We start from the raw sequence: 19,111 nt of genomic DNA, 5'->3' as shown, positions 1-19,111 counted from the left end.
CGAGAGTCATAGAAATGTACAGCACAGAATCAGACCCTTCAGTCCAGGCCAACCAGATATCCTAAGCTACTTGCATCTGCCAGCAGTTGGCCCATATCCCTTTAAACCCTTGCTATTCATACACCCAGTCAGATGCCTTTTAAATGCTGCAATTGTACCAGCTTCCACTGGCAGCTCGTCCCATAAACGCACCAACCTCTGCATGAAATAGTTGCCCCTTGGTCCCTTTTATATTTGTCCCCTCTCACTCTAAACCTATGCCCTCTAGTTCTGGATTCCCCCAACCCTTGTCTATTTATCCTTTCCATGCCCCTCATGATCTTTTAAACCTCTATAAGGTTTAAACCTCAGCCTCCGATGCTCCAGGGAAAACTTCCCCAGCCTGTTCAGCCTTTCCCTATAGCTCAAATCCTCCAACATTGGCAACATCCTTGTAAATCTTTTCTGAACCCTTTCAAGTTTCACAACATCCTTTCTGATCTGAAGGAGACCAGAATTGCACACAATATTCCAGAAGTGGCCGAACTAATGTTCTGTACAGTCACAACATGACCTCCCAACTCCTGTACTTAATACTCTAACCAATAAAGGAAAGCATACTAAACACCACCTTCACTATTCCATCAACCTGCGACTCTACTTTCAAGGAGTTATGAACTTGCACTCCAGGGTCTCTCTGTTTAGCAACACTCCCCAGGACCTTATCATTAAGTGTGCAAGTTCTACTCTGATTTGCTTTTCTAAAATGCAGTACCTCACATTTATCTAAATTAAACTCCATTTGCCACTCCTCAGCCCATTGTCCCATCTGTTCAACATCCCATTATAATCCGAGGTAACCTTCTTCACTGCCCACTACACTTCCAATTTTGTTGTCATTGCAAACTTACTAACTATACCTCCTATGTTCACATCCAAAATCATTTATTTAAGTGACGAAAAGCAGTGGACCCAGCACCGATCCTTGTGGCACACCACTGGTTACAAGCCTCCAGTCTGAAAAACAACCCTCCACCACCACCCCCTGACTTCTACCTTTGAGCCAGTTCTGTATCCAAATGGCTAGTTCTCCCTGTATTCCATGAGATCTAACCTTGCTAACCAGTCATCCATAAGAAACCTTGTTGAATGCATTACTGAAGTCCATATAGATCACGCCCACCACTCTGCCCTCAATCTTCTTTGTTACTTCCTCAAAAAATTCAATCAAGTTCACGAGGCATGATTTCCCACGCACAAAGCCATGTTGACTATCCCTAATCTGTCCTTGCCTTTCCAAATACATGTAAATTCTGTCCCTCTGGATTCCCTCCAACAACTTGCCCACCACCAATGTCAGGCTCACGGGTCTCTAATTCCATGGCTTTTCCTTACCACCTTTCTTAAATAGTGGCACCACGTTAACCAACCTCCTGTCTTCCGGCACCTCACCTGTGACTATCGATAAAAAAATCTCAGCAAGAGGCCCAGTAATCACTTCCCTAGCTTCCCACTGATCAGCGTACATCTAGGGATTTATCCACTTTTATATGTTTCAAGTTATCCAGCACCACCTCCTCTGTAATATGGACAATTTTCAAGATGTCACCATCTATTTCCCCACATTCTGTATTTTCCATGTCCTTCTCCACAGTAAACAGTATCTCCCCCATCTCCTGGGGCTCCACACACAAAGGCTGCCTTGCTGATGCTTGGGAGGCCCTATTCTCTCTCTCTAGTTACCTTTTTATCCTTAATGTATTTATAAAATCCCTTTGGATTCTCCTTAACCTTATTTGCCAAAGCTATCTCATGTCCCTTTTTACCCTCCTGATTGCCCTCTTAACTGGAGGCCTGTGACCAGTGGTGTGCCACAAGGATCGGTGCTGCGTCCACCGCTTTTTGTCATTTTTATCAATGATTTGGATGTGAGCATAGGAGGTATAGTTAGTACATTTGCAGATGACACCAAAATTGGAGGTGTAGTGGACACTGAAGGAGGTTACTCCAGAGTACAAAGGGACCTTGAATATACTCCTACTGCCTTTATACTCTAAGGATTCACTCGATCTCTCATATCTATATCTTACGTATGCTTTCTTCTTTTTCTTTACCAAAACCTCAATTTCCCTCGTCATCCAGCATTCCCTATACCTACCAGCCTTTCCTTTCACACTACTGGAATATGCTGTCTCAGGAATCTCGTTATTTCATTTCTGAAGGCTTCCCATTTTCCAGCTGTCCTTTACCTGCGAACATCTGCCCCAATCGGCTTTTGGAAGTTCTTGCCTAATACCATCAAAATTAGCCTTCCTCCAATTTAGAACTTCAACTTTTAAATCTGGTCTGTCCTTACCCATCACTATTTTAAATCTAATAGAATTATGATTGCTGGCCCCAAAGTGCCCCCCCCCCCCAACTGACACCTCAGTCACCTGTCCTGCCTTATTTCCCAAGAGTAGGTAAAGTTTTGTAGCTTCTCCAGCAGGTACATCCACATACTGAATCAGAAAAGGTTTTGTACACACAAATTCCTCTCCAATTAAACCCTTAACACTATGGCAGTCCCAGTCTATGTTTGGAATGTTAAAATCCCCTACCATAACCACCTTATTATTCTTTCAGATATCTGAAATCTCCTTACAAATTTGTTTCTCAATTTCCCTCTGACTATTGGGGAGGTTTATAATACAATCCCAATAAAGTGATCATCCCTTTCTTAGTTCTCAATTCCACCCAAATAACTTCCCTGGATGTATTCCCAGGAATATAGTTAGTACATTTGCAGATGACACCAAAATTGGAGGTCTAGTGGACACTGAAGGAGGTTACTCCAGAGTACAAAGGGACCTTGAATATACTCCTACTGCCTTTATACTCTAAGGATTCACTCGATCTCTCATATCTATATCTGCATTACTGCTGTAATGCTATCCCTTATCAAAAACGCCACTCCCCCTCCTCTCTTGCTGCCCTTTCTGTCCATCCTGTAGCATTTGTATCCTGGAATATTAAGCTGACAGTCCTGCCCATCCCTGAGCCATGTTTCTGTCATTGCTATGTTATCCCAGTCCCATGCTCCTAACCATGCCCAGAGTTCATCTGCCTTCACTGTTAGGCCTCTTGTAAAGAATTAAATAGTTTAATTTATCAGCCCTACCTTGTTCTCTGCATTGTTCCTGACTGTATGATTCACTCCTTTTCCCAACTGGACCAGACTCAAAATTATCTCGCTCCTCACTATCTCCCTGGGACCACTACCCCCCCCACCCCCGCCACCCTGACCCCAATCTTACTAGTTTAAATCCTCCCGAACAATTCAAGCAAATCTCCCTGCCAATATATTAGTCCCCTTCCAATTCAGGCGCAATCAATCAGTCTTTCTTGTACAAGTCACTTCTACCCAAGAAAAGATTCCAATGATGAAAAAATGTGAACTCTTCTCCCCTGCACCAGCTCCTCAGCCATGCATTCAACTGCTCTATCTTCTATTCCTACCCTCACTAGCTTGTAGCAAAAGGAGTAATCCAGATATTACTACCCTCGACGACCTCCTGTTTTAAATTCCTGTGTAACCTTCTATATTGTCCCTTCAGACTCTCATCCCTTTCCCTTCCAATGTTGTTAGTTCCAATGTGAACAATGACCTCCTGCTGCTATCCCTCCTCCCTTAGAAAACACTCTGCACCTTCTCTGAGATATCCTTGGTCCTGGCACCAAGGAGACAACACTTCATTCTGATTTTTTGCTGCTGGTAGTGGAAACGTCCATCTATGCCTCTGACTAGACAGTCCCCTATCACAATCGATCGCTTGGAACCCGACTTACCCCTCACTGCATTAGAGCCAGTCTCAATACCAGAAACTTGGCTGTTCGTGTTACATTCCCGAGACTCCATCACCCTCTACATTTTCCAAAATAGCATACTTGTTTGAAATGGGGATAGCCAAAAAAAGACTCCTGCACTACCTGCCTCCCCATCCTACCTCTCCTGGAGTTAACCCACCTACCTGACTGTTTGAGCACCTCATTTTATTTAAAGACACTGCCCGAAATAATGTTACAAACTAATTGTAACACTTGTTACTATCCTTTCATCAGATATAAGTGGTGAGATTGCATTTAAAATAGAGTCTTTCATAGCCTCAGAACTTCAAGAGACCTTACAGCCAGTGTTGGACAGACAACAGCAATCTCTCATGGCTCGACTCTTAGTTACAGCAATGTGACAATGGCCAGATAGTCTATTTTAACGATCTTGATTGAAAGATAAATAATGCCTGCTATAGCAGGCTTCTGTTGTTCTTTGAAATAGTATGACTGGATTTACTATGTACACCTGAAAGGGGAGGTGGAACCTTCATTTAACAGCTCAAAGTGACAGCAATTCAAACAGTATGACACTCCCTCAGCTGACAGTAATTCAAGCTTAGATTTTGCGCCTAGCTGTCTGCAGTGAATCCACGTTCTTGCAACTCAGACAAGAGTGCTACCAACTGAGTAATTGCTAACACTATCCAAATATTAGCACATTAAATCCTCTTTGCTCCATAAAACTATCCTACAGGCATGGACATAGCCAGCAGGTAACCATCATATCTAAGCCTTTGAAATTACCTATATTAGTTACAGGAGAACAAAATATACAGAGAAGTGGTATTAAAAAATAGCAGATTCACAGCATAACATACCACAAAGTGCATCATTCCCACCTTGAAGCAGCAGCTAGTAGTATTTCCCATTTAGAGAGCATTGGTGGTATTAGAGAGCATTAAAAGCAGAGACACTTATTGAGGAAATAAACATAGATGGTCTTTCAGTGGATAGGAAAGGCAATTTAAGGTTCAGCTCATGGTCAAACAGAACACAGGTGGATAGACTAGGTTTCAAAGATTTTGGTCAGAGACAAACTGAAGTTAGTTTTCCCAATATTAAAGTGCGGAAAGCTTGACTCATCGAAACTTCAATGTTAAGAGGGTCATATGCATGGAAGGATTTATACAAAAGAAAACTGGCATTTTTACGGAGCCTTTCATGTTCCAATGCAGATTATAGCCATTGAAGATCACTTGAAGCATAATATTCATTGTAACACAAAAATTGTGGTAGCCAATTTGCACTAAGCAAGGTCTCAAAAACAGCAATGTAGCAAATTAACTGATCATCTGTTTCTGCAAACTCCCCTGCTTACGCTTGAAATAGTGCCATAGGAACGTTCCAGAACAACTCAGTAGGTAGGACCTTAGCTTAAAGTGCCACGGCAAAGACAAGAACTCTACCAGCTTAGTACTGCAATGGAGTATCAACCTGGATTATATGCACAGGTCCCATTGATGTAACTTGAACCACTCATCCTTGATAGAGATAATAACACTTCTACTGAACCATAGCTTAAAGCTTTGGTGGAGTGGCAGAGCTACACAGTAATATAGTTTAACGAGTTTCATAAATCTCAGACTTGGTAATACTCAAAGGAGTGTATACAAGGAATGGGACAGGATCTTTGTGGATTATGCAGTTCTTCACTCCAAAATTAAATTTATAAACACACAGGTTTGAAACATATTAGAATTGCAACATAAAAAACACTTTCCATGGCAGTCAATTTTTCTGCCTCAGATTCTCATCTAATCTCAGTCCGAATGTGTGAACGAAAATAACACCATCTCTCCCTCCTGATGGGCAAACTACTTTCAGCATTGTGTGTACTTATTTCATACTACCAGAATCTGCAGTTATTTTGCTTTTCTATTTTGGAAATTGCTGAATATAAATTCAATATTTGACAGGAACCATTTAAACACTTCCTAAAGTTAGAAAGCCAATGTGGTTACAAACAGACAATTGAACCTGGGTTGAAAATGACCGCAGAAGTCTGCAACTGACTTAGATCTAACTGTATGAAGTTCTAGTCGGACGGCAGTATCTGCAGTACAACTGGCTCCATAAATCCCAACAATTTTCATTCATTTCTTCTCACTAAAAATGTAATAAACATGGATCTGCAAAAAACTTGTGTTTCCAAAAATAACATGAACTGCTCCCTGGAATAAAGTAAATTGCATTCAGAAACAAATCATTATTGCACAAAGATATAAAAATGATCACCATATGGATATTTTACACAATCTCTCACTCCAAAAATTATTGGTTGCTTAAATTTCATTAATGGCAACCAGCGTTTCTAACTTTCCTGATACTGAGCTAACATTCATACCAACTGTGTGACTCATGGAAATGAAGCGACAACTCTCATTTAGGAAGATTTAAAACAGTCATATCCTAACAGCTCAGTGACCATGAGGAAGTCTTGAAGTTTCATATGTACCCATATAGTTCCTACAAACTTAAATTTCAAATAGAATGCAAGATAACAATCGATTTCCAGACGTTTAAAGGACATACAGTAAATCCACTCATTAACATATAAATTTTACCTGTTCAAAAACTTCAAGATTTTCCATGCATAACCAGTAAAATGAAACATGTAGACAGTGTTTTAATAAGAAGTGGTAACAATTCTGATAGAACTAACAGTGTAGGAAAACTTCCCCACAGTAATTCAGGGTTCTAATGAAGATTAGGGCTTTCTGCATGTAGTCTTCCACCTGACCCAAACTGCATAAAGTCCTTTCTAAACTGTTGGAACAGGTGGAAGTTATTTAGCCCCCAGCTTCCTGTTCAACCAGTCAATGAGATCATAGTTGATTTATGATCCAAGTCCATTTAACTTCCTTTGCCCTGTCAGTCAAAACATTTCATTAATAAAAATCCATCAATTTCAGACTTAAAATTAACAAATTACCTGGCATTAATGGCATTGTGGAACAGAGTTCCAAAATAATACCCCAACTCACTCCTGAAAAGTCTGTTTCTAATGTTAGACAATGTCCTCTAGTCCTAGACTCCCCAGTCCCTAAACTCAAGAATACAGGTAATTAGGAGGAGGCCGCAGCCAGGCTCAATCATTTCAAAACCGGAGCCTGAAAGCATGCGTTCACATTCTAATTTATACTGCTAAAATCAAGTCATTTTCAAAGTATAAAGCACTTTCAGTTCCTCTGTACTTCCAATATTTTTCTCTCTAGTACAGCTTAAACCGCAAAGTCTCACCAAACCACCGTACCATTTTGTAAGAAAGAAAACCACACTAACAGTAACATTCAAGTTTTTATGCATTATCAGTTGCATAACACAACTGCATTACATTGAAACCAATATTCAAATGTACATGTCTCTAGTCACTGACACCAACAGAATTTGAAACTGATAATTCATTTATTCAAGCTCCAGCACCAAGAACAATCTTCGCCAAACCTACTTACCAATTTACTTGCAATAATTTGCAGCTACACACATCTGCCTTTAACCCATATATATATACACCTGCGCTATACTTATACCCGAGACTCCCAGTTGCAGAGTTATAAGCCAGAAAAACGATTTGACAGCCTGACATGCCACGGTAAACACCTAAGACTCAAATAATTTGTTACTAAAGTACTACTTTTGTAAAATATGGTGATTTGAAGACAGTTAAAGAAGCAAATTCTGTGCAAACCCGAGATATCATATCCTTTTTCCCGGTCATAATAGTCAAATGAATAAGCTGCTCAAAATTATGAGCTGATGCTGCACTATGCAGACAGTATTCAATAGAAGGTGACAATGATCTTGAAAAACTAAACGGTTTAAATATAATATTTAATAATGTTATGAAGCCTACGATTTAAGTACATCCATCAACATTCACTAAGTCATTGGCTGCTTCACTGTGAAAAACAATTCAAAATTAAAGTCACATTTTTAAACAGAAATTATCTTCCAAAATATAGTAAAACAGTATGCACAATAAGAATCAGCTGTACACCAGGCTATACTGTCCAATGTATATTCTGGTTAGTGAACTCATAAATCTCTGAATAATCATCAGATTCTAAGTAGTAGCACTCTAACCTACCTCAAATAACTAACTTAAAAACACAAACTGTTAGATGAACAGGAACATATCTCACGATGTCTCTGAACAACTCTGTCCAGCAAACATAACATGCTATCTGCTCCACTCGTTACTGGTTGGTAGGAGCAATAAACAGAAATGTGACGTCCTAGTGAGTGATAGGACTACGTTATTATGATATCAGCTTACAAGGCACATGACAGATATAAATACAATCAGAAGTTCGCTACTTTCCAAATTGGGCAATGCTCAAAGTTAGGTAAACAAACTATTTGTACAGGTTGTTTAAAGTTTCTTTTTGACTTCAATAGATTCATAGTTGAGACAGATGGAAAGAAACCAACAGAGCCAAATGAGGAGTTTACTATAAAAATGTTGAGGGGATGGATTAGTTATTTGAATAGCATCTTGCTCTCCTTGGGCTTAAACACAGTTAATTGACTTAGGGACAAAGTGAAATAATTCAACTGATTCTCTACATTTCAATAGAGATTTTGCATTTTCAAAGTGCAATTCTTAGTCAGTGTAACAATTGATCTAGCACTGGATTATAGAGTTCAGAAGAAGTTGCATTAGGCAGGTCAGAGCTACTGAGCAACAACGCAAGTATGAAATCAATGAGGCTTTATAAAGGGACAGTTAATGCTACTGAAGCAATTCAAGTTATTCTCGTATGTTCTAATTTGCTTTTGTATCCCTACATGTATGCCTGAAACACCAAACAAACAACTTCATTTTTAAAGATGTACCAATCAAGAAGGAATGTCTCAAGTCCATATCCAAGAAATTTTCAACTACTACTCTCCAACACAAACCTGAGAGGGGATTAGGTGTAGAGTTGCTTCTCTACTGCTGTCATGTTATCTAAAGCCAGCTGCTGAGGTGACTGTATAATGGTTTAGCTCTGCCGTCTCTCCTTAAACAGGTGAGTACTCAGCCACCTCTGGTTACTTCCTCTGAATGAAATTCAAAGTTCACAGTGATAAATTGAGCTACACAGGCCTGTTCCTCAAACCATGGTACATCACATAAAAACCAGGCCACAGTGCACTCACATTGTAACATTACTTTCTCTCTCTTTTTCCCTGTCCCACTTAAACTTTGCTCAATTTTTTTCTCCTATTTCAGCCCACTATTTTGTACAATGCGGAAAATCTTGTATAACATTAGATCTAGATATAAAGAGGAACTTAGGAAAAATAATGGTATTAAAACTAATGCATTAAGTAATTCACAATCTACACAAGAAAACAATAAAGCACTTCAATGTGAATGTTTTGGAAACTTTCCTCATATCCTAAAACTTGCACGGAGATACCTACAGTCTTCATCCAACTCTCTGTACTCAAAACGTAAACTATAGCTGTTATTCTACAAAGTACTGAAAACTACATAACAAATACACTTTCCAGCAGACTGAAATGTGAAAATGCACCACCCAATCAACTGTGATTTGTGTAGGTAAACACAGTAAACATTTTGCATGTCCCTCAACAGTCAGTAGTTAAATGGCTAGACTGGTTGAGAAAGGAATGTTTGATGAGCATAATATGCTAAGTTTCAAACAGTGTTATGGGATCTGTACTCCTGACAATGAAAATGGTCAGGGATTCACCTCAAAAAATGATCTGACCCTGATATGCAGGATCTAACCCCCCAACCTTGTAATGGCAAGCAGCAACCGGAGACAAACTGCAAAAACAAAAATTGTAGCAAATAGTAAACTTCATATCTTCTACTTATCAAAAAAGCATTTTCAGATAATTTCAACATAATAACTTTTCACTTCACATTTTTAAGCTATATCACAGCCTTGATCAGAAGCTCATAAATATGGAGTTCCTAAATTGCATACTAGGGATCTAAAAACAGTAAATATTAGAAACATAACAGCTTTGATACAATATCTTCCAATAGATATGCAAGGCAAAACAAAATACAGAACTTGTGTCAATAACAAATTGCACTTATTTCACCTTTAACACAATGACCTCTAAAGTTACTCTGAAGAAGCAAGGATAACAGAAGACATAAGGTAAGGGTGATTAAAAATTTGGTTTAAAGGGTGGTTTTTAAATTAGTTTTATAGCAAAATAGAGGGGTTTAACAGCATGACTGTCATCGATAGAACATCGCAACAGCAGCATGCCAGTGAACTCCTCAAACTTGTTCTGCCATTCAGTTTAACGCTCGCAGATCTAGACTTCAACTTCTCTGAGTGCACCTGCCTTGATTTTGTAATCTTGTCCATCAATCACAGTTTCAAAAAAAGTTTGACTGATCGAGATTAACAGTTTGTGAAAAATTTCCAGTTTTTTTGCTACCTTTTGCATGGACAGTGGTATGATGCATTCAGTAACGGAATACTGTATTACAACTCGCAGCAATTAAAAACAGGAATGGTCAAAGCCTGGAGGGTCTTACAGCCCAACAGGAACTAACAACTTCAAGTGCTGGACAACTGGGATCAAATGAGTATAAATACTAGATAGCGATGTGAATAGCCAAGCATCACTTGATATGCGACTGCATCCTGACAAGAGTTTTCAAAAAACTGGATCTTATCAAGGATGAAGTATAAGAGAACATGGACGAGAGTAACTAAGCCACAAATGTGGAAAAAACAAATGGCACCATGGAAAGTCAGCCAGCCAAAGCAAAACAAGACAACAACAGGGTGCAGCAGCTGTATTTTCAGCCACCATCCTGTTATTCCAAAAGTATCCTTATAAATAGTGCAAGTATTTGTTGCAATCCATTAAACAGCTTCACAATAGTAGAAGCAACACAAGATTCAAAAATGACACTCTGAAGGAGGCAATCAGATATCCACACAACCCAAACTTTAAATTTATGTATAATTTTCAAAACAGTATGAAAATTCTAAATGCTCTTTTAGCAAATTGCCATCTAACAATTATAAGAGAGGCATCATCTAGCAGAGGAGTGGAACTTGTAAATTAATTAAGCACCCATCAGGAAACCTCAAATTATAAATCTCCAAGCCAGTTTGGAGTTTCTCAAAATGTCACTACATTGTTTAATGGCAGAAAGACTACAGCAAGTATCCCTGGTCTGTACCTATACAAGAAACAATAGGCAACACTGACACCAAATTAAAAAAAATCATCACAATGGGCCATGGTTAAATTGGTGAAAATCCATAAGAACAGAGAATATGTTTCCAGCTCAAAAGATATGTTTGACAATATCAATAGCACCTAATTTCTCTGCATTTTCTCCAGAAAAATCTCCCATTGTCTCTTTAATCTATATTCCATGCCCATTTAAAAGATTTTCTCGCCCAATTTTCTTAATTTTCACTTCCCAATCCTGATCTTTGCCCTTCTGCAGTTTGAACCAAAGAAAAACCAAACCATTTTCATAGATTAGAGTCACAGGGTTGTACAGCACCAAAACAGACCCTTCGGTCCCACTCATCCATGCCAACTAGACATCCTGAATTAATCTAGTTCCATTTGCCAGCATATGGGCCCATTTCCCTCTGAAATCTTCTTATTCACATACCTAGCCAGATGTCCTTTAAATGTTGCAATTGTACCAGTCTGCACCACTGCATGCATGCACCACCGTCCACATGAAAAGGTTGCCCCTTAGATTTAAAAGGAACCATTCTCCTCTCACCTTAAATCTATGCCCTCTAGTTTTGGACTCCCCTACTGTGGGGAGAAGACTGTCTATTTATCCCTATTCTATAAGGACACCCCTCAGCCTCCAACACTTCAGAGAAAACAGCCTCAGTCTATTCAGACTCTTCATGTAGCTCAAACCCTCCAATCATGGCAACATCCTTGTAAATCTTTTCTGAACACTTTCAAGTTTCACAACTTCCTTCCTATACCTGGGAGACCAGAATTGAACACTGTATCCAAAACATGACCCAACTAATGTTGTGGCTACACAGGACATGGCCTCCCAATGCTTATACTCAATGCACTGACCAATAAAGGCAAGCATTCCAAACGCCTTCTTCATTATCCTGCCTACCTGCGACTTCACTTTCAAGGAACTATGAACCTGCACTCCAGAGTATCTTTGTTCAGCAACACTCCCCAGGGCCTTACCGTTGAATGCTTGGGTCCTGCCCTAATTTGTCTTTCCAAAATTCAGCATCTCACATTTATCTAAATTAAACTCCATCTGCCACCCCTTGGCCCATTTGTTCAAGATCCTGTTGTACTCTGAGGTACTTTCTTCACTGTCCATGACACCACCAATTTAGGTGCCATCTGCCATTTTACTAACCATATCTCCTATGTTCAGATCCAAATCATTTATATAAATGACAAAGGTTTGAATAAACAAATTTCCACAAAGGCAGATTGACCTGTGGTGGTTTATGAAAAAACTAAAATATTGAGTAAAACAGGATTACCAACGCTAATAAAGATACAGAAACATATGACACTTCTGTACCACAACGGATGTGAAACTATTTCAAGTAATTACCATGTACAATAGTTTAATTCCTTTCAATATTAGAGTAAATGAAACATAAAATCTGGATAGAGGAAAACTAAGATTCCTGAAGATCAAAAATGTAACATGCAGAAAGGATAAAAAAAATGGTTTTGAAACCTCGCCACTTCAAAGTGCAAAACCTAGGATTGTTGCTTCCAGTCATCTGCCATTAAACTAACTGTCATTCCCAGTCTTGGGTTATTTCTGATGACAATGTCAAGGAATTCTTCGCTGGTACTCAATAGAGAAACCAAGCTTAATATTTTTCTACAGTCAATGTGAGGCCACCAACACAAGAAAGCCATAAACGGCTTCAGCCAGAAACTTAACTTGGCAGTTCAGATTGTAATAATGGATATCTTGACGAACTCCACTTAAGTATTTAAAAAATAATTTAATTCAATAGAGACTGCCGAGTAAAACATTACTGTTAAACATCAACTGAGGGATGGCGTGAAGGATTAAGCAATCATGTCACCTTCAATACTCCAGTCATACCTGACCACAGTTAAGCTGACAAGAATCTGAACTTAAAAGTTTCAGAGATTAAACAGTATACAATGCAAACAAATTCTTATCAGTTTCAGTGTGTGTGAGGGGAGAGAGAGAGAGAGAGAGAGAGAGAGAGAGAGAGAGAGAGAGAGAGAGAGAGGGAGAGAAAGAGAAAGAGAGAGAGAGAAAGAGAGAGAGAAAAAGCAAGGTGGCGATAACCAAATTCTGCAAAAAAAAATAACAATTCCATTTACACATTGATGTTTATAGCAAATAATTGAACCAGTATTAATTTCACTGTTCTAAAGCAACTTAATCTAAACGCTAATGTTAAAATTTGACCAAGACCACAGAGTCATAGAGATGTCTCCAATGATTCCACATCACCTCAATTTCAAGGTCACTTGAATGGAGGAAAGGCCAGTCTTCTTGACTTGAAGCTGGGAGAGTGTTAGAGCACTCCAGTACATTCAGTATATGACCAGGAAGTGGGCTCATGCTGTTGAAAGCAAAAAGGAAAACATTGATTCCACAGCATCAATATCCCACAACATAGGAAGAAAAATCACTGAAAATAACCTGTGTTCTAAAAATGGAAATTAAAAGTTAGCAAACAGTAAAAATGTTAAGTGGAAACATCATCAACAACAGGAAGCTCGTTAGGGCTAAAAATCATAACAAGAACAGATCAGATTACAGCTTTATAACCATTTAATGGCTTTCTATGATTTGCCATAATACACTGGCAGCCAAAAGGAGAGCTTTTGCTTTGTATTCCTAATTCGTATGCTGGCGTGTATGATTTGCTCCCCTCCTTTCAATTGAAGGTGAAGATTTCTGGAGAGGACAAAGTTTCACTGCTACCTCTAGTAAAACATCCATGTAGGCAACTACTCTGCAGAAGAGTCAACAGGAGCATTCATAGGCTATTGGCCCAGGAGGCAACAGTCTTCAGTCCTGAATCAGTAATTTAAAATCCATCTGGATCAGTGTGAACTAAGTAAGTTGTGCAACTTTGGGATTTCTTGTTTTTTCTCAGCAAGCCAATTGGTTAAAGGTACTACTAAAACCAATCGTTACGGGATCTTATTTAGAGTGAAACATTTTAAAAATACTTCCAAACACTAAACATACCATAATTTCAATAAAAATTTCATTAAAGCAGAACCTCAATTATCCAAACAACAGAGGTGAGGAATATTTTGTTTGGATAATCGAATGTTGGATAATCAATGTTCCTCTTTACATTGAAAGTAAACCCTCAATTAATGTCTTCTACCTGCATATAGCTAAACACAATTGATACATGAGTTACAGCTGTAACCTACTCCAAACTAAGGAGATTAAAGTTTATTTTATTTATTAGATTAATAGACAAAACAATTAGGAAAAAAATGTCATAATATGTGTTGCATAACTGATGGGAAGAAACTTTGAATTATTTTAGTTTTGTTAGTAACAGATATTTACCAGGTAATAGTCAAAATCTGCCAGATAATGCAAAATGATATCCACAGCAAAGGAGCTGTGATTGGGATATGATCCTTTCTAGTAAGAATATTTGAGAAAATATATGTACTATACAAATATATACATTTTAAAGCTTTAACCACCAAAAGGATACTAAAATTGAATTATAAAAGGCATATACCATTTGTAGTTATCACTTGATTCCCAAAGGAGATTATGGCCCTGATGTCACTTGTATATTTACAGCTTGCAATATTCTAGGAAGATCACGAGGTAGATTTGTCTTGATCCAGTTAAGTACAAAGAGAATATTGGAGCTAATTATCCCTTACTACAGAATGTGTCCTACAGCAGCAGCTCTTCAGCTTGTCAAGTGAGCTGGATTTTGAATCTACTTAGACAATACAGTTTTATTTTGTCATTTGTACGAGTGAGATTTGACAATTTCTCAGGACAATGCTTCATTTCTGCCTCGGAGATCTGGTTTTAAGCTGTTCTGTGTAAAAGGTTTGAGCTGATCACTTCTTACAATGGCTGCCTCAACGACATCAAACTCATTGAAACGCAATGTTTCCATATAGAAATTGACTTAAATGTTCATGCCTGCTGTTGCATTAGGATCAGTGCATTGATGGGACACAATAGTGGGAACTTTACTCATTCAAAAGGGTTTAGAAAACCACCATAACTTTTCTACTACACAGATCAAAAAGAGGTTGTATTATTTTGTCAATTCCCAGTTTATATTTAGTTCATCTAAAAGCATTTAATCAGTGCAGCATCTAAAAGGTAAAATTAAACAGTCACCTAAACAAATCGTAGTATTGGAAAATTCAGATAGATTCTTTGTCCAACACAGAGGTCACAACGTTTAGCTCGTACAGCTATAAACACAGCTCAAGAGCACTCATCACTTCGTCAAATTTCCAATTCTAAAGCACCTACAGCCAGCCTGTCCATCTGGGAACTGGCAAATATTTATCAGAAAGAATCCTCATTCCCGATCAGATGTCTACCAAGTCAGTGATCATTAATATGCAGCCAGATGGTCAATGATCACTAGTGCCACAAACATATCAGATTAGATTAGCCTGGATCATTCTCTTCATTATCTAAGATTCTGTAAAGAGACTGCACAAGATCTTGAATTTCAGAGTCATGTCTCTGGCAGAACATCACCAAATGTTTCATTTCAAGGCAGGGAGGTGGTGCAGTGATAGTGTCACTAGATTAATGATCCAGTATCTAAATCTAATCTTCTGGGGACATAGGCATGAATTCTACAATGGCAGATGGTGCAATATGAATTCAATGAAATCCGGAGTTACGTAGCCTAATGACTACAATTAACTGTAGTCAATTGACATAAAAACCAATTTGGTTCTGTAACATTCCTTAGGGAAAGAAATCTATTATTCTGATCTGATCCGCTCTACATGTGACTCTGGACCCACAGCAATGTGGCTGACTCTGTACTCTGAAATGATCCTGGAAGCCACTCAGTTGTATCGAACCGTTACAAAGTCTAAGTGCAATGGAATCAAATCGATCATGTAGCATCAAACTAGGCATTGGAATCAACAAGAGCAAACTGTCAACTGCAAAGTCTTGCTTAACAACACCTGGGCAGCATAGGTAAAAACTGGAAGAGCAGGCCCCAACTAGTCAAACATCAGCCTGACATGGTCAATCTCAAGAGTCACACATTTTAGATGATGTCCCAGACATCATCATCGTTCATGTGGAATGTTTGGTCTTATTGCGAAGATAAGTCCACCAAAGCGGGCTGCAGGGTGATATGCAGTGGGGAATGAGGTGCCCTGGATGACCTCAACATTAACCCAAAATCAACGTCCTTCCTCAAGTCATGAATCAGTACAGGTCTACGCTGAGTACCATTCAAGGTGGCAAAGGCAAGAACATAATCTGGATGGGGGACTTCAATGACCATCACTAAGATGGCTCAATAACACGATCACAGACCAAACTGGCAGAGGCCCAGGAGTTCCTAGATTGAAGCTATTCATGTGGTGAGGAAGCCAACAATTTGGAAAAAAATTACTTTCTCATCCTCAAACTACTGTCACAAAAGCATTTGTCCATGACAATACTGGTAGGTGTGACCACTGCAGAGTGTGGCATTATCACTGTGCTAAATGGGATACACTTCAAACAGATCATGTAAAAAAAAAACTGGACATTCATGAGGTACTTTTGCCATCAGCAGAGCAGAATTGTATTCAACCACAATCTGTAACGCATTGATCTAGTACATCCGCCACTCCAGCAGTCCCATCAAGGAGATTAAACCAGGATAAATGAAGGGTGCAGAAGGACATGCCACCTAGCATACCAAAAAGCAAGCATTAACCTGGTGAAGCTATAAGACAGAACTATCCTAACCTCTGAGTTCCAGCCATATCCAGTAGTGAATGATGGTGGATAATTAAACGACCAGCAAAAGATGCAGTATCCACAAATATCCTCATCCTCAATGCTAGGTGAACACAGCATATCAGTACAAAATGGAAGGTTGAAGTATTTGTATCCATCTTCAGTCAAAAGTGCCAAATTATTGATACATCCTCAGCCTCCTCACAAAGCCCCCAGCATCACAAATGTCAACCTTCAGCCAGTTTGGTTGACACTGCATGATATTAAGAAACAGCAAAGTTCACTGACTCCTGTAAAGAGTATAGGACTTAATAGCATTTCAGCCATAGTACCAAAGACTTGTGCTCCAGAACAAGCTGTGCCCCAAGTTAAGCTGTTCCAGTACAACTCCAACACTGGCACCTACATGACAATATAGAAAACTGCCTACACATGTCCTATGTACCAAAAGCAGGACAAATCCAACCTGAACAAAGATCACCCCTGTAGTCCACTTTCTGTTACCACTAAAGTGATGGAAGGGAATGTCAGTGAGATAAAACGGCACTTCCAAGGAATAATCTGCTGCCTAATACTCAATGTTGGGTCCTGACCTCACTACTGTCTGGTCCAAACAGGGGCAAAACAGCTGAACTCCAGAGGTGAGGCACGAGTGACTGGTCTTAATATCAAGGCAGCATTTGACCACACGACTGGCAGCTCACCATCACCTTTTTCAAGGCAATTAGTAGCAGATAACAAATGTTGGTTTTTTTCTCCTGTGAGTGGATGAAAGCAAATTAGAATTATTTTTCCTTCACAGTTATAATGCAGAGTTGGAATCCTCTAGAGAAACAGCATAACTTATTTGAAGTACTTGCAAATAAATGACCAAAATATTTAAAAATCAAATAAATCCCTCTTGTGGAAATACATTTAACATTGAAATCTTCATTTGTCAGGGAGACAATTCAAGGCATAGGAAGAAATCAAAAAACACCGTAGAGCCTGAGAACTATGCAAACCTCCTTACGTCAAGACCTCCTCATTGGAACACAATAAAACTCTTCGAGAGTATATTGCACTCTATCTTCAAATCCCATACCTTACTATTACATTAGTGAAGACTAAGGTGGGGAAAATCAACCGTCATAACAGCAAAGATACAAACAACCATCCCAATGGATTTAGCAAATTGTTACTGCGAAATACACATGATGCAGGCATAAGTTAAAGTATCTTATGATCCGAATTCACATCTGTGGAAACTGCTCCGATTCAATTACATTAGAAATGTTCCAGATTTAGCTAATATTAGATTAGCTAAGTTAGCACTTTAGTGGTGTCCTAGTGCTGAAAAGAAAGGAAGAAACAATAAGTTCCCTGCAATAAGAATAGAAAGGGGCTAGAAACTCTCAGACAGCACCTGTTAATATAAACAGAGCTACCGTTTCGGATCAAATGTTGCCTGATTTGTTGAGTCTTTCCAGCCTTTCTTGATTCTTATTTCAGATTTCCAGCCAATGCAGTATTTTGTTTTTGAATAAAGAGGCTCCTACAGTTACTCTGTGGAAAATCTGAGCATGTGGACAGCAACATGTACTGAACCCTGGACACAGCAGTTACATACCTAACAATGGAATGAGCTGTCAACACTCTCTGCTGAGGCCCACACACAAACTTTGCTAATTTGGATAAACTATGATTGCATATTCAGCACTGAAACAGAGCCTGGTGTTGTATCAGTATCATCAGGAAAGGAAGAGAAAGAAGATATGGAAAAAGATAATGCATCCAATATCAAAGCCTGTAAAGATTTTTAATGGTAGAAAGCATATACACACTGATGCGCATAGAAACATCGTGGAAACAGAATACTGACTGATATTTGACCATTACATCAAATTATAATTGTAGGACAACATTTGCATCAAACTATACAGTACACACAGAAAGCATGTCAACATAATTGTCAAAAACAAGTTAAAAGAAAGAATTATGTTACAGCAGATGTACACAAGGTCAAACAGTGATTACATCAAAATAATGTAATCTTAAATTAGACATTGAATTCATAAAAAAAACTGCAGATGCTGGAAATAACAAAAAATCTAATTGCTGGAAAAACTCATCTGGCAGCATCTGTGGAGGGGAGGCAGAATTAATGTTTTGGTTCTGAAGAAGGTACATTAATGCTGCTTTTTCTCCACAGAAGCTGCTACACCTGCTGAGATTATCCAGCAATTGCTGATTTTGTTTCTGAATTCATAACATGTTCAGTACTTGCTCAGCTGATGGATTCTTTAGAATTCTTCCCCCCCCACCAAAACCTCGAGGTGTTCAGTCATTGGATAC

At 38.8% G+C, this 19,111-nt stretch overlaps 1 protein-coding gene across 7 annotated transcripts in view; it reads right to left on the bottom strand.

Annotated features, from left to right (window-relative positions):
* fubp3 (far upstream element (FUSE) binding protein 3) overlaps window positions 1–19,111 on the bottom strand; it is a 109,176-nt gene that overhangs the window by 85,646 nt on the left and 4,419 nt on the right. Inside the window, exon 1 of one of the 7 annotated variants that reach the window (XM_087998300.1) lies at window positions 7,940–8,021. The exons of 5 other annotated variants lie outside the window; for them this stretch is intronic. The gene's annotated coding sequence lies outside the window, so the exon portion shown is untranslated. Of the gene's footprint in view, window positions 1–7,939; window positions 8,022–19,111 lie in introns of those variants that run through there. One more of the 7 variants, XM_043720418.2, reaches the window with a different exon arrangement.

Source organism: Chiloscyllium plagiosum, unplaced genomic scaffold, assembly GCF_037043375.1.
Source record: "Chiloscyllium plagiosum isolate Xiang-an unplaced genomic scaffold, Cpla_swu_hap1 HiC_scaffold_21, whole genome shotgun sequence".
In the NCBI taxonomy this organism is placed as follows: domain Eukaryota; kingdom Metazoa; phylum Chordata; class Chondrichthyes; order Orectolobiformes; family Hemiscylliidae; genus Chiloscyllium; species Chiloscyllium plagiosum.
This window is presented reverse-complemented; position numbering and strand designations above follow the sequence as displayed.